A 16,233-nucleotide genomic window follows, 5' to 3' on the forward strand; every position below is an offset into this window, starting at 1 on the left:
GGAAAAATATTACATTACTCTCACCAGTCAGGAGAAAACCTTATCAATTTCTCATTTTGAAGATTACATTGCATTTCTTTTACCAGTGGCAATATTTTTGTAGAAAAGAAAAATGGAAGTTGTCAACCCTGACAACCAGATTAGTGCTATATGCTCTTCAATTCTTGATTAATTTGTGTGTTTTATTCTATAAAATCTTGTAATGTTAGTCAATTTGTGTACCTCTCAGTGTTTCACTAAATCACATGATATAAAGACAAACTTAAATTAAACTTTCACACAGACAAAAATTCAAAAATACATTCCAGAATCTTTAAATAAATAAAGGTTCAATGGCAAAAGTTACGCTAGGCATGTTACACACTTGAGCTGAGCCTGTCCTGTCCTCCATCTATGTTCACTATATAAGTGAAACCACAAATTCATCTGAAAAGCACTTAAAGCATAATGATCTGGCATAACTTCCCTGCTGAAAATCCACTCTTCAACAGAAGCAAATCTTACGTTTTAAAAAGGGTCATTTTTTACATGATGGCTCACAGGGACTGTCTTTAGGAGTTTTATTACCAAAGGGATACAGATGCACTTTGAATGATTGTAGAAACTTAAATGAGTATTCCTCACTTTTTAAACGACAAATTTGCAACTTCAACAAGCATTTTGATGTCAGATTAATTGTAGAGGATATTGACAATGGGTTTTCCTGTCTCTGCTATTTGGTCAGGTGGAATCGATTACTGAGTGCAGGAAAGAAAAACTTTAAGACAACATTATATAATGGCCAGCAAATGCGAAATTATTGCTGAAGAATGGAATCTCCAGAGGAATGGTACAGTTTAGATTCAATATCACTTTAGCTGCAGTTCTGAAAGTGTATCTCCATAAAACCGTTATCATTTTTTTTTTTTTGCATGATCGCTGTGCTTTCTGGAGGACATGCATTTAAATTCAGCAGAATGCGTATCAGCAGCGATTCAACTGACATTTAGAAATGCAAGGAACTCGAACTCATTTCTTTAGGGTTTTCTGCCATTCTAGAACATTGATGTTGTTATGACATGGCCATGTTGGCTACAAAGCATAGGGATAGGATAGCTTTGTGAAAATCAATAAGAATCATTAAAATCTTTTTGAAAGAAGACAATAATTCATTATCGACCAGGATCTTCTTCAGAAATACAGAGATATGTCCTCTGATTGGTCAGTGTATGTTGTTCTGTTGCTGTACTATTTACAGTGAAATTCAAGATGGCAACAGCATTCTGATGCTAAACAAAAATATGATACATTTCTCTACAACAAATGATATCAGCCTAGGCTTTCAACCATTCATGCCTCTATGGTTCAAAGAAGAAAGAAACTACCAACAGTGACTTTGTAAACAAATGACTCTTCATGGTTTGATTCAGTGACGATCAAATGCAGCAGAATGCATTTAACAATAATGTTGATGCTGATTTTCTTTTCTAATGTATATTCCTGCAACAATTGTATAGGATGGTGAGATGTGGCTGTTTAATGAGACGTGATCCCTGGTGAAATCACTCCTCTATATCGTGAACTTCACTCTTTAACAACGGTGTAGGGTCAGATATTTTCGTGGGTTGCAGAAGAGGGGGGGGGGTGGTGGAGGAAGACGATAAAGCTGCGGCCAATGGATGGGGACCCCCCCCCCCCCTTTTGGGGCCAGTCAGCCCTTTCAGTTTAACACATTTCCTCATTTCTATGAATTCCTCACCACATGAGAACCATATCACCGAATGACTTGTCTGATGAAGAACAGCTTTATTCTGAAATATGCATCATGCAAGCATTTTGTGTGTGTTGTTCATGAGCACAGGCCAGTCTCCCCCCCCCCCCAAAAAAAAAAAATGCGGATATAAAGACCCAGATTTGTGCTTACTTCATGAGAGACTACTGAAGTCACATATGCAAACTGCACTAATGAATGTCTCATATTCCTCATATGACTCTACATTTCAAGCAGGAAAAAAATCAAAACCTCACACCATAACGATGATTTTGTTTCATTCTATTTCAGTGGTTGCATTACTGCATAGCAAGCACTGTCTGGTGAACTAGAAAACATGCAACTCGTAAACTATGTAAAGAACAGAAACAATTAGGAACCAAGACTCCAATTCTTAGTGAATAACGTTTCTGCAAATAAATCGATCATCGATGGCTCTCATGACAATCTGTTTTCAGACATTCCTATGATAATGATAAAATGAATATGAAAATATTGTGGACATGTCAAGGTGTAACAAATGGATATTCATGAGTGCTTCTCTGACCCTTGTTTGATCCTGCTTGCTCTACATGGGCAGTTTTCTTTGATACGCCATGTCTGAAATGTGTTTTCCTCAATCCAAACTTCAGCTAACTCTAAATCCTACACAATAACTGCAGTCCACCGTCACAATTTACTGTAAAACATGACATATTCCCGGCATAAAAATTTCGCGATTTGGAGCCAACGACCTTTCTCGCAGCATGAAATTTTTGCGAATTGCCGCTGATGTCCAACGCATATTGTGTAGAAAAGAACTTTTGCATGCATTTTAATTTCGCGAATTCTGGCTCTCGCGAAATTTGCGAAATTAAAATGCATGCGAACATTCCTTATTTTACAGTAGTCCGAAGTCGTGTCATGCTTTCTTCCTCGGGACACAAAAATTGAGAACGCAGTCATTTTGGGATCAGATGTACACTTTCATAGAATCATTCGGTTGAAACAGTTTTCCCAACACCTTTCATCCTGTTTCCCAAGTGAATGTCCACTCCTGTGGAGAAGGGTTCAAAAGAATGGAAAGGCAATGGTGAAAAGCTAATCATCTTTCTGACGCCCTTCCCCGTCGGACGTGAATACTTGCTCCGGATTCCGGCGTGTTGATGTTTCTAACTGCCTTAATATTCATGATCGGCGATCAAAAATTAATGGCGAGATGCTGTGATTTGATGATCAGGCAATAAGCACCAAACTTTGCCTCTAATATTGCAAGGACCCGTTAGAAAAGCCTGGCTACTGAAATATTCAGGGGGAATTTCCTCGGCGGTAGAAAATTAGCGACACCCAACGCGCAAACACGTGATGCAATGCTGCAAAAGCGCTCCCATAAGGCCTTGCACTTCTTCTGCCAGGTGCGAGGCTGTATCCTGCTTAGTCTCCCTCAAGGCTCATCACCTCTATAATTCATCAGTCTCATTTGATTTTGATGGTCAGACCCCGAGCTGATCAGGAGTGGACCCTTACAAATGGCTCTATAAATGACTTGTCATCTTTGGGGGCACAGGATCAGCATGAATGTCAAGGCAAGAAGTTGACAAACTGAAAGGGAATCTGGAGTTGGATGCAATATGCAATTTGCATTTTACTTTCACCTTTCTACAATCGAATATCAACAAAACCTGATTAAAATGGTTTTTCTCTATCAAAACTGTTTTTTTTTTGGGGGGGTGGGGTAGGGCTTGTGAATATTCACATCAGCAGTGTATTGACCGATTCTGTGACGCGCTATGTGTATTTTTGGCATGGGCGCAGCCATAGTGGGTGTATCAGCCGACCCCCGCTCCGCACTCCCCCACCCCTCTCCCTACATTAGCACGCGCGCAGAATGAAAAACTGCTTTAGCCAATAGGCGTCTCGTACTGAGTGCGCGAATGCTTGCTAGTGCGCGAACCTTTGTTACAAGTGCGTGATAAACATGTTGCCTGGGGGTGGGGGAGAGCAGGGGGGTCGGCTGATACACCCACTATGGCTGCGCCCTGTGCCGTAAAATGTCTGCTGCCCTCAACGAACCCGAATCGGTCAATAGGTGCAAACACACCTGAAATAACCTCATGTGAATGTGAATTTTAAAAAATGAACACACCCAAACATGGTAGACTTGTTGGGCATGTCCATACAACCACATCTTTAAACCATTCATCATTTTCGGTTCATGGTGTAGGAGGGCCATATATTTATGTTCTTACTTGTTGTAATATCATTCAACTGCCATAAAGGCCATCACTGCTAAATCTTTGCAACTACACCCTAGTTTTGAAAAGAGGGGTATATGATATTTTCTTTTTATTTAAAGAAAGAAATTTAGTGAAGATATATGTACAGGTCAATGTGAGACTTGTGATGTTGTAACGATCACCATTACCTGATCTCAGTGATGGAATTGTGATTGAAGTTCACTGCTTTGCAAAAGCATGCGATTCAAACCCTACGAAAGAATCAAATGGTTTTGAAAAACCTACGACAAGTAGTAGAAGAAGACTCTACTCTTACGGACCAGGGTCCCATTTAATCAAAAGATATAATCGATTATGAATTTCCTTAACACACAGGTTGCCATAGACTTATGACAGATATCAACCATATAATCAATTAACACTCTTCATAAAACAGGGCCAAGACATTATCATATTAACACAGAAACACAGAGGTGTCAAGGTACTGATCACTGTCGATTAATCCTCGGCTACGTATATCTGTGAGTTGAGAAGACCAGTGCAGCCTGTTAATTGAAAAATCATTCTTTACTACCACTCTCCTCACCCAGCCCCCTCCCCAAGTCTTGGTGGTCTATCCAATGTACCTTTTTTTTTTTCCTTCGAAGTGCAGAGGTCTCAATGTCAAGTTAATTGGGCTGTACGAAGCTATCAGAGCAGAAAATGAAAATACATTAAACCCAGTTTTTACGCTCCACAAATTTCAAAAACATTTGTTCTTCATTTCCCCTCATTCATCTCCTGGCTCATTCCAGTGAGGTCCGCCTCTTTCTCGTCCAATTGCAATCATTCTTTCCTTCATTCAATCTGCATATTTTTTTTGTCTATGCTTAAGGATCATTTCAGCCAGGCTTGGGTGTGCAGTAAACAAGTTTTTGTTTATGTTTTTGTTTTCATGTAAGAGCTTGACGAGCAGACTTGTGTTCACATCCACATCTTCACGAGTCCTGAGCCCTGTTTCATAAAGCTGTTCGTAAAGTTACGAACAACTTACGAGTGACTGGTGATCAGTTCTGATGTGCTATACTTATCAGAATTTCCATAATTCAGCACAAAAACTGATCACCATTCGCTCGTAAGTCGTTCGTAACTTTACATACAGCTTTATGAAAACCCCCCACGTATGATGATAGTTAGCTTGTAGATGAATGAATTTTGTTTTTGGTAAGAGTCTTCAATCTAGATCAAAATTGAGAAAGCCTCAAAAAACAAAATCTGCATACATATACAAGTGACAACTGATTTCAACAAAAGGCAAAAAGTTACCTCGCACGCTTGGGAGAGTAGAAGATTTAAAAGAAAAACAAAAAACATACTTGGGGTTACAAAAACATACTTCTTGGGGTACTGTAAAAGTGGAAATTTTCGCGCAACCCGAAACTAGCGCGAAAATAAAAGCATGCGAATATTCTTGCTTGCCGTATGTTCCAGTAATTGAAGTCTTGATTCCGCGGAATTAAAAACACACGAAACTCTTCTTACCCTGCCGAGCGCGAAAAATTAGTCGCGCGACAATATCCACTTTTACAGTATGTGTCAACTCACCGACGACATTTCATGCTTCTGTACCTCCGAATTACATCACAAATTCCATGGTCTCTTCAGAGGTTTACTTTTCTGCTCTTTCTCTTTTGTTTCTTAGTTCATTTTCTTCTCATCTCTATGACATCATTCATTTGCCTTCATTATACTCTTGGGAAATGACATAATTACTCACAGAATTAAGAAGTGTCCGTCCCCCAAATCTAAGTTGAAATCAAACCCACTTATCCTCCTTTTTCCTGCCCTGAATTGGCACACACACACACACACACACATAGCCTACATACAAACACATTTCATTTCAGTGCACACAGGATAAATGAGGGCCAGGGTTGATTTCCTTTTGAAGCTAACACTACAATTTGTATCTTGAATGAATGAAATGACAAGCAAGCAACAAATTTGCCAAAGTTTGGCCAACATTCAGAGAACTACTTTGAACTAACAATTAAGTTTTAACATAAGTGGCCTTAGCTAATCCATATCTCCTAATAAACCATCTACATTACATGACCTTTATGCCCTTAGATATTTATGAAGGCTCCTTGTTTGAAAATGATGGCTCTTGAATTCCAATGATTCACTTTTACCTCAAGTTCACCTCGCTTTCTTCATTACCAGTATATTACGATCATGAATTCATGCATGCCACTGTGGACTTAAAAATCACAGTCTATAAGGATACTACCAGTATCATTTTCTTTACCTTATGCTACTTTCATTTCTTTCTCACTATTGTATCACATTCATAGAATTGGAATTACAATACTCAGAGAAGGTCATTGCATGCATTACATTGCTTAAATCACGAAGTTCCATCCAGCCGGAATTGCCGCAAAAAATTCATTTCAGGAACTTCATAAAATAGCTTGGATTACATGAAGAAGGGCATTTCATGAACCTGTTCTCTACATGGTTCTTCCCATTTCCACCTCTGGTCTCTCTCATACCCCTTTCACACTCATCACTCCGGAGATCATCCCAGAGATTGGACAGGGTATCACATGGGGGAAGATCCGTGAGAAATTTCTTTCATACTAGCAAAATGAGCTCCCTCTTGAATTCATTTTGCCCGTTCTTCAGCAGTGCAAGTGCACGCTAAGGCGCATGCACGAACAGTCCACAAGATGTTGTTGGCAAGCTGACCGTAGACGATTTTCTCCCGACAATTCACCAATGATGTCTCCTAAGTAATAGCCTCACCCGGGGATTCACGTGGACATCCGCAAGTTTACCAGGGATGGTTCGAGGGTTAAGATTTCTTGAAAGTCAAACAGCATTTTACCCGAGAATTTATCCGTGATGCCTTTCATGGTACAGCATCAGTCGATTCTAGGGAAAGCTGGGGGGACATTTGCTAAGTGTGAAAGGGGTACTGAATCACACCAACAAAATAATCTGCAAAGGCAAAATATGAGGGAGATCCAGAGCAGGCCGTGCTGCTACAGAGTAACATATGTTTGCTCGCTGAAAAGCGTTTTGATTACAGCGTCCTCCCTCGACAAAATTCAGTGGGTATTAAAAGAGAGGTGGAGGACTTCTGATTTCATGTGCATCCGGCCAAGACAATCACGGGTCACTTTTGGTCATTTTGCCATCTGCATCCCCTTCATCAGCATTGACCGCCCTGCTATCATCACTTCGCACGTTTCCAGGCTTGGATGTGGTTGTTATTGTTTTTTATTTCCCTTTTCCTTTTCTGGAGGGCCTCTTTTTTTTCTTTTCTTTTTTAAGGTACAGTGGCATTGACACACTGACAGATGTGAAACAGGATTATGGTTTGTGTGTTTGCCTATCTGTACTTTGATCTAATTGAAACTTTCCTTCTTTCAAACAGTCGTTCATTATTTGAAATATTATGCAATAAGAATGACACACCCTCTTGGCAAAAACGAGCAAAAACAACTTATGCTGAAGTGCAGTTGTAGCTACTCTTAATACAAAGGAACACAGGATCATATCCAACTACAGCACTTCTACTGCTACTACTAGAAGTTTTTCTTTTCTTTTTCTCGTATTGTGATAATTGGTATAAACAGTACTATATTACGTCATTGCCTATATCTAACTTCAAAATGACCCACCCACAGCGAACACAAAGGACCTTCTACAGTAGAAAATATGAAAAACCTGGCTAGTTGCCGGGCTTTGTGCTATTTCATATCTACTTTTCAAAATAAACAAGCTATCCCTATCAGTTTGTATACTGTCATTGCATATCAACTCCTATCTCATCAGCACTTTGGGATAGATTCTTATAGCATATCTTCCATTCATTGGTATTGTCAGTCAGTCTATCCTGTATGTTTTCTCATTATATTCCATTGATTTTCACTTTATTTCTCAATCTCCTTCTATCTCTATATCTCTCTATCTCTCTCTATATATGGTTGAGGGGTCTAGATATCGCGCACGAAAATTTGAAATGCTCTTATAATAGAAGTTATTCCATAATCGTACCTGAATTTCTCAATGAATATCACGAAAATGCAGAAAAATCACCTCCCAGAATCTCCTGATGATACGATGACGGAGTAGTGCGCTGTCGCCGTTTGTATGTCGGACTTTTTTTTATGCGTTCACCTTCTCGGGGTATGTAAAGATCGCGCAGCTGCCCTATGTAGTTTCATGCGTGAAAGTGTCTGCCCCTCTCTGCGGCTGTAGCGTGCTTCGGCTTTCGTAGAATATTATCAACGATCGATCGAACAAATTACGAATTCTATCGGCTACGATCATACGAACGAGACAAGCGAGACGACACGTCTAGGCTACAACATCCTTAAAAAAGATTTTAAGCTAAGGTAGGTAAATTATAAGGTAAAAAATTGGAAATTTAGTGAAAAATTTGTTTGAAATCAAAATTTCTTACCTGCTTTCTTCTCATGTTTAGCGGTTGTCAGGTATTTTTATTCCATGGGCGTATCGGCAAATTTTGCGCTTAGTCCTACGCGTAATATTGCTTGCTATACGCAGTTACACTATGCGCGATCATTAAGTCCCTGCGCGAGACCTAGTACCCTTACTATATATACATACATATATCTCCTTCTATCTCTATGTCTCTCTATCTCTATCTCTCTCTCTCTCTCTACATATATATATACATACACATACATATATCTCCTTCTATCTCTGTCTACTTCTATCTCTATGTCTCTCCATCTCTATCTCTCTCTCTATATATATATACATACATATATCTCCTTCTATCTCTATCTCTCTCTATCTCTCTCTATATCTCTCTATCTTTGTCTGTCTCTCTGACGGACAACATCAACTGCCACCCAACCCTTCTCCCTCTCGCTTCCCTCACCATCAAGCCGATAGTCAGAGATAACACAAAAACAGCCATGATATCAGTTTCACATAATTGCAGCGACATTTAGGCAGATAAGGACTGTGGGCCATCGCGGACAAGTCCCAAAGATTCCTTAGCCCATGTAATACCAGTAGCCGAATATATCCGGTGCGCCTAGGGCAAGTGGGATCGGGTTTCGCCGACGCTGCAGCGCCGCGCTATAGCCATCTAATGGCCGAGGAGCACACAGCGTCAAAGAGAAGTGCGACACAGGTGATTCTTGGCAGCTTCTTTAGCGGCACCCGGAGATTCGTCACTGGCCGAATCGGACTTCATCGTCCTCCCACAAAGAAATCATTGATTTGTTTTCTTCTGACCAGTACGGATCTTGGTCGGTCAAACAGCAGGTGAGATGGTGAAACCTAACTTCTAGGCACATGATGCCACATCTGATAACCCAGCAAATGGTATGGATTACCATCAGCCCCTATTGCTTTCTCAATCTTTACTCGAACACCACCATAGATAGCATCACCACTGGTAAACAAACCCAAGATATGCACACATACACACACACAAACACACACACATACATACATACATACATACATACATACACACACACATACAAATACCCACAATTACGAAAAAAAAGTGACCACAAGAATTTTGGCTAGAGCAGAGCAGAATAAAGAATACTTTATGCAGGTAGCAATAGCTTTTCTTCTTTACCTTATCTCTCCTTCTAAAGAGAACAAATCTTGAGATTAATATCTTGGGCCCTTTCATACTGGGGTCAATAACCTGGCTTGGAAAGCCCTAGATTCTATTGGGTGTTAAAACTACATTGTGGCAGGTGTAGTGAATGTGATCAACCTTGCATTCAACCAAGAGTACATTACAGACCAAATAACCAATATGCTCCACCCTTGCAGTGGTGAAATCTACAAAATTTCATGGGCCTGAGCTCTCTAAAGGGTCATGGGTGGTTACAAACTTGACCTGTCACTCTCCTGCCCCCTCTCTACCACTCTCCATATTGGGGGGGGGGGGGGCAAAGAGTGGAGGGGAGGGGGGTAAAGGACAAAATAGAGTCACAACCATTATACCTACTAAATGACTATAAAATGGATGAACAATGCAGACTGAATATCAACAAGGTAATCACTGGTCCTAAAATAGGGAAATAGTTGGTACACACATAGCAACAGACTGATAAATGGCTAGTTAAGTAGCCATCTCAGACACATAAATCCTTCTTTTCTGGTGTGCTGTTGTTTGCCACCAGAATTTGGGGGATAATGGGCAGGGAACAACACAGTCCAGACACACCTTAAAGGAAAAACAGCACCATTTCTAAGCCCAGTAAACTTTTCATCCATTCACCATCTAAATAATAGCTTCTGTAAACAGAATAGCATAAATCACACATCAGCTCCAATCCCATAACATACGACCAGCAACTAAGTATAAAAAGCTTTGATCCTCGAGTTTCATTTCACATTTTCATATCAAACATCTTGCTATTAAGACTAATTTCTAAAGATAAAAGAGAACTTTACCAGACAGCTGTTATTACTAGTGACTAAAAGCTGTGATACATTTACCACATACAAAGTACAGCTTTATGAGCATTTGTCCTCCTAGTGTTCAGTGTTCAGTGAAAATCATGTTTGTCACATTTTCCATTATCTTTTCACTTAAACAAATATAACATTCAGCCTATGGTGGAATAACAATGAAACTAAAGCAGACAATTTCCCTCTGAAGAAGCTGATAATGCTAATATCAATGCCTGTTCCCAATTTTGACAGCTGTGGGGGGTCTTGAGTTTTGAATGTATTCACAACAGATCAAACATTTTGACAAAATTTTATTTGATTAATTATACATGTAATTCACTTTAATTAAATGGAAAATGGGTACTTTGATATCAAATTAGTTTCTTATCGACACGTTGGCTTCTATGGATGTCTAATAGCATCTGCAGGCATGCTTTCCTTTTTCAGAGCAAGAGAGAACTTGCAAAAAAAAAAATTAACAAACAAAAAAACAAAAAAAAAAACTCAAACTACAGATCATTGAAATATAAACATTTTGACTATGTTATTGTTGATCAGTAATATGATTGTCTGAATGTGTCTACATTTGTCTGCCTGTTTCTTCTACATTAAACCAGTTTTCTCTTCATACCCTCCCACCATCCCCCCCCCCCACACCACCACCCCACCTTGTTCCCTAACGAGTCATCAAATAGATATAGATATAGATATATACATGGCATAGCATGGACGACAAGTCACATAAATCTCCATTGTGGCTCATCCCTGGAGCCAAGCCTCATTCACGTGTCGCCAGTCCCATAACATCGCCAAATCTTCCCTGGCAGGAGATGGGAGCAGCCCTGACGAGGCTGCTGTGTCCACCCCCCCCCCCCTTACCCCACCGCCCATCTCAGCCCATGGCAGTAAATGCACCCCTTTTCACACACACACAGACATTAACACGCTCACATACACACACACACACACACACACACACACACACACACACACACACACAGTCTTTCCCATCCTTCAACAGACTCTGTGACAGATGAATTCACCAAGACTGGTCATTTTATAGACACATATTAGTGTCCCTTGTTTGCACAAACTGGCACACACTGTCATAAATCATCAACAATGATTCTACACATTATCATGATGCAATATGTCATGTGGTAATATCTCCCAAGAAAATTGTGTATAAACATACTGATTTATGGAAACACGACATCCAGTGACAGAGATGGCAAACTTAGTAAATTAATTGTGAGATGAGATTGTGATATGGTCAGCAGAATCCCATGAAAACAATACCCAACCATGATGCCAACAGAGTTGTCACTCAATGTACTCAAATCCATAACATATCTCGCAACAAAAGCCTTCATAACTAGCTACTATATTGTTTTACCCAATGATTTTCATTTTGTTCTGTCACGTAATCTGTGGTGAAATTTGGTGTGCACTCAAATGGGTGGCTGTTTGAGAGCCAAGTTCAAAGGTTACTGTTCAAAGCAGCCTTTGCCATGAAGAGCATGGCAAACATAAGTCTCCATGAATTTTGACCATGTAGGTATCTATATCAATGACCCTTCTGCATTTCTCTTCTGTCTAGCATTTCTCTTCTGTCTATAGCAATAGCAAGGGGAGTGCAGGAACATTGTTCATATGTGGTTCAACTTCGGGATCTATATCTTGATCCTGTAGCTCAGCAGCACAGTTGATTACTGCCATTTACTATGAGAACTGTATCTTTGTACATGGCCAAATCTTCAGATTATGATTCTGTTTGGCAATATCCTGCAATAAGTCTTAATCCACAGTCATATGCAGGATGTCAAAGGCAAAGTTCTCTGCTAGTGTATAATTTGTATGATTCACAGAAGGTCAGCTACAACTCCAAACAAGGACACCATGAATATCTGCAGAGAAAGAAAAACTTTTCTTTCTTTGAGCCCCTCAGCTCAGGTGCACGGTAAAATCAAGGCAAACACTCACAACAAAACACTGCTCAGTTCAGACCTGCCCACAAAGTAATCAATCAATCACCAACCTCCCGAAACATCATACTCTGATCACGAAAAGAGCACTCGAACAAAACAGAACTTCATGAAATTACAAAGTGCAGCTAGGTTACAGGAGATCATCGACAGAGGGGTAGACAAATAATCTACTTAAAAGACATATCGTTTGTAAATGCAAGAACTTTGAGTAAATTCCAACTGAAGGTACAAAACCATGCAGAGTACTGTATACAACTGCATTTCTCATATTATCTTCTTTTTTTTTGGGGGGGGGGGGAGGAGGGAGGGGGACATGGTATTGAATACATTGGTCCGAATTCACGAAGGTGGTACAAATGAAACCATGGTTTAAACCATGGACAAAAACCATGGAGCACCAAGCGTCGCACGGAATATTTCGTTAGGATATTGGACATTTTTTCGACAAAATTACAGTTTCATTAACGAAATTATCATTTCGTGGACGAAATGTTCATTTAGTTACAAAATGTTGTCATTTCGTTACAAAATAATAATTTCATCGACGAAATGACTGATTTCGTAACGAAATGTTCCGTGCGACACTTGGCGCTCCATGGTTTTTGTCCATGGTTTAAACCATGGTTTCATTTGTACCACCTTCATGAATTCGGGCCATTGTGTCTATTCTGTTCATTACCAACAACAATGCAAGCACGTGATCAGGAAAGTGTTCTTTCACGGCAAACACACTGAGTAAATCTTCTGATGGCACGATTTCGCACAACCTCTCTTAGAATCCTTGTACCTTTTTCAAAACAATGCCTTCTTTTTCTTTCCTTGAGCTTTGTACATAGGCTTAAGTCATTGACTATTTGTTTTGAATGCTTCCATAATAATATTCCTATGCAATCTGAATTGCAATGGAAAACCCCCTACACGAATATGACTGGAACATTGCAAAAGAATCGCTCTGCAAAATAGGATGTCTTTCAATTCAAACAGAATGTTCTAATGTCATCTTCTCATCTGAGGTACATGTAAACAAAACCAAATTCTGAAATAATGCGCAGGGTCCTTCCAATCCTAAAACTATCCTCTGGAATACCCCATTGGCCTTCTTGTTTTTCATCGACTTCATTTATGGAGCTTGCAAGCCGTTTACGATGGCTTGCACAATAGCAACAGCAAACAGAATCCACTCCGGTCACAGATTTCAAACGAGAACCACAAGTTAATCCACTTCTGGAAATACTGTACCTGCCTGTTCAGTCCACTGTGGGTGTATCTCGCTGCGCTTTTTCTACGCTTCAGTTTGGGTTTGGGTCGTTTTTGTTGTTTTTTTCCTTCTTCTACTTCTTCTACTTCTTTTTTTTTTTGGGGGGGGGTGGTAAGGGGGCGGGAGAAGGAAGGGAAGTGAGAAGGATGGAAGAGGAATTACATAAAGTGAAAGAGAGCTGCAGTCTTGGACCTCTCTTACCAGCCCCTCGCTAGCGGGATGAAATATTGGGCTCATTTGAGGGGTTAAGTGGAAGCTGGTTGCGGGGCTAATGTATGCTGGAGGAAGGGAGACCTGCTACCAAACCAGGCAGCGGAGCCTGTTCATTCAGAAGTTGGAAAAGGACGGCTGCAATTTACGCACTCGTAAATCAAGCATCACATCCACAATAGCGTCTGTCACATTATGTGTTACATTGGAGGGAGAGGCTGAAAGAGAAATTGCTGCACATACACAAGACACACACACAAACACACACACACACACAATCAAAAACCAGCCCCCATATACACGTTCAGCACACACACACCACATGCCCAATACTAACAAGACAGATTTGTGGGCAAAAAAAAAAAAGAAGCAGAAACAGCAAGTCTGCAAAGATGACTTTCAAGAAGAGATCTAGAGGGTGTATCTACACCAGGCATTTACTACATTCAATAACGTGTCTGCAACATTGCATTTATTGCACATTTTAGGAACACATGCTGTGCAATTATGACAATTCACTCAAACATTCACTACTTCTGTCTGTCAAAAGGACAGAAAAATAGAGATTTTGAAACATCAGAACCCTGTCAATGAAAAGCTCTCAAAACACGTCATCAGGTTTGAAGTGGATGTCATGTGAACACCCTATCTCACTGCTCAGCATGAAGGTCTTACAAGCACAGATGAAACGTCATCATCTTGCACCAATAGTGAGCTACTTGATGCCAAGAAGAAAAGAATACAATTGATCATCACTTGATAATCCTCACAAACTGATACCGAGTGTGTATTGAACTCTCAAGTATTTTCCCCTCACTTTTTCAGTCAATATAGATACAATTAGGATTTGAGACTGCGGAATAAATGTGTTTGAACAATAAACCAGAAATTTCAAGATTTTGTGTTTAAACTGTACAGCATGTTGTGTGGAGATGACATTATCAACTCACTCATCTGCCTATTCACATTGACTGTTCGAAAAATATTTTGCAAAAAAAAAAATTAACAAATTTCAAAATTTGATAACTTCCCTAATCTTTATCCGACTGTTATCAAATCTTTACTCTTGTGTTCATAAGATTTTGTTTCTATCTGGATATCTACAGTTTGTATCTACATACACACAATTGCATGATATACATACACACACAATAAAGCTTGATAGCTATAGGCCCATGTATCATTACAAAGTATTTAACAATTTTGGTTGTCTTCGATTGTCTTGCCTATTCCTACTTGTACAGCACAATGTGTCTCTCTGCACACAATGTATGTAGTCCCCATAGAAGTCATTATCAGCTCAAAGCTTCATTCCTACGTGTTCCCTCCGAACCACTCACTGCACGGTGGAGCAACGCTCCTTTGGCTCGGGCCACGAACACTCGCAGTGCCCGGGGAGGCGTCGATTAGCGGAGGTGCGAGAAATTCAATTTGGATTGAGCTCCCCTAGTGTTAATCGGTTTAGTCACACTTGGACTAATCAAATATTTGGGTGCAACTGGCTTCGACGCCATCAGGTACCCCAAGACCAACACTGCGCACAACATCTTGGAGTGCCGCCACAGAACTGTTGGATGAGTTTGTCATGTTAAATCATGATGTCATACTCTTTGGTCTCTATGAATTGAGGAGCATCACAAGCAAGGCATATGCTTCATATACGAACATTTTCATTTTGACATCCTTGGCGAGATCAAGATATTCCCACTCTTGTGTGTGAGGGCGCTTTCAAACCTGAAACCCACACTGTACAGAAATAGAGCGCAATGCCCTCAGGAAAAATAGATAATAAATGAATAAAACTTGGGATCTAATGTATGCAAGACCTAAAAATTGCCTGAGCAACACTAACACCAGCAGATACAAGGGATTTGTGTTAATACTTAGCAACAACCATACACCAGATTCTAAAAATACTTTGAAAGAAACAGACAAAACGACAAATACCTGCCTGAGGTCGCCTTGCTGGATTATGAGCAAAATCCTTTACAAATTCTCCTGCTTCTGTAAGCTCAAAGTTTTTTTGTATTCCTGTAATATCTTTTGTTTATTCTATCTCCATTTAAAATGGATGAATATGGAAAATTCACACAAGCGGTAACATAACTGGCACACTTTTGCAGAAATGAAAAAAAAAAATCCAACTATGAATTGGTAATATTTATAGGCTTCAGATGGACAAGGTGATATTCCTTGAAATAACATAAAACAGTGTCACTCTGATGTGTATCCACTTCACTAACAAAAAAACAGATTTATGGCACAATCTCTTTAAAAAAAAAATCTCAATAGTAAACTTTAAATTTGCGACGCGGACAGTTTGGACGATGATTGCATTGACTGTTCTCATTTCCCGCATCGTGTTGCAAA

General features: G+C 39.9%; 1 protein-coding gene across 1 annotated transcript in view; it reads right to left on the reverse strand.

Annotated features, from left to right (window-relative positions):
• LOC140229021 (transcription factor 7-like 2) overlaps window positions 1-16,233 on the reverse strand; it is a 140,452-nt gene that overhangs the window by 55,758 nt on the left and 68,461 nt on the right.

This window comes from Diadema setosum, chromosome 5, assembly GCF_964275005.1.
Source record: "Diadema setosum chromosome 5, eeDiaSeto1, whole genome shotgun sequence".
Classification (NCBI taxonomy): domain Eukaryota; kingdom Metazoa; phylum Echinodermata; class Echinoidea; order Diadematoida; family Diadematidae; genus Diadema; species Diadema setosum.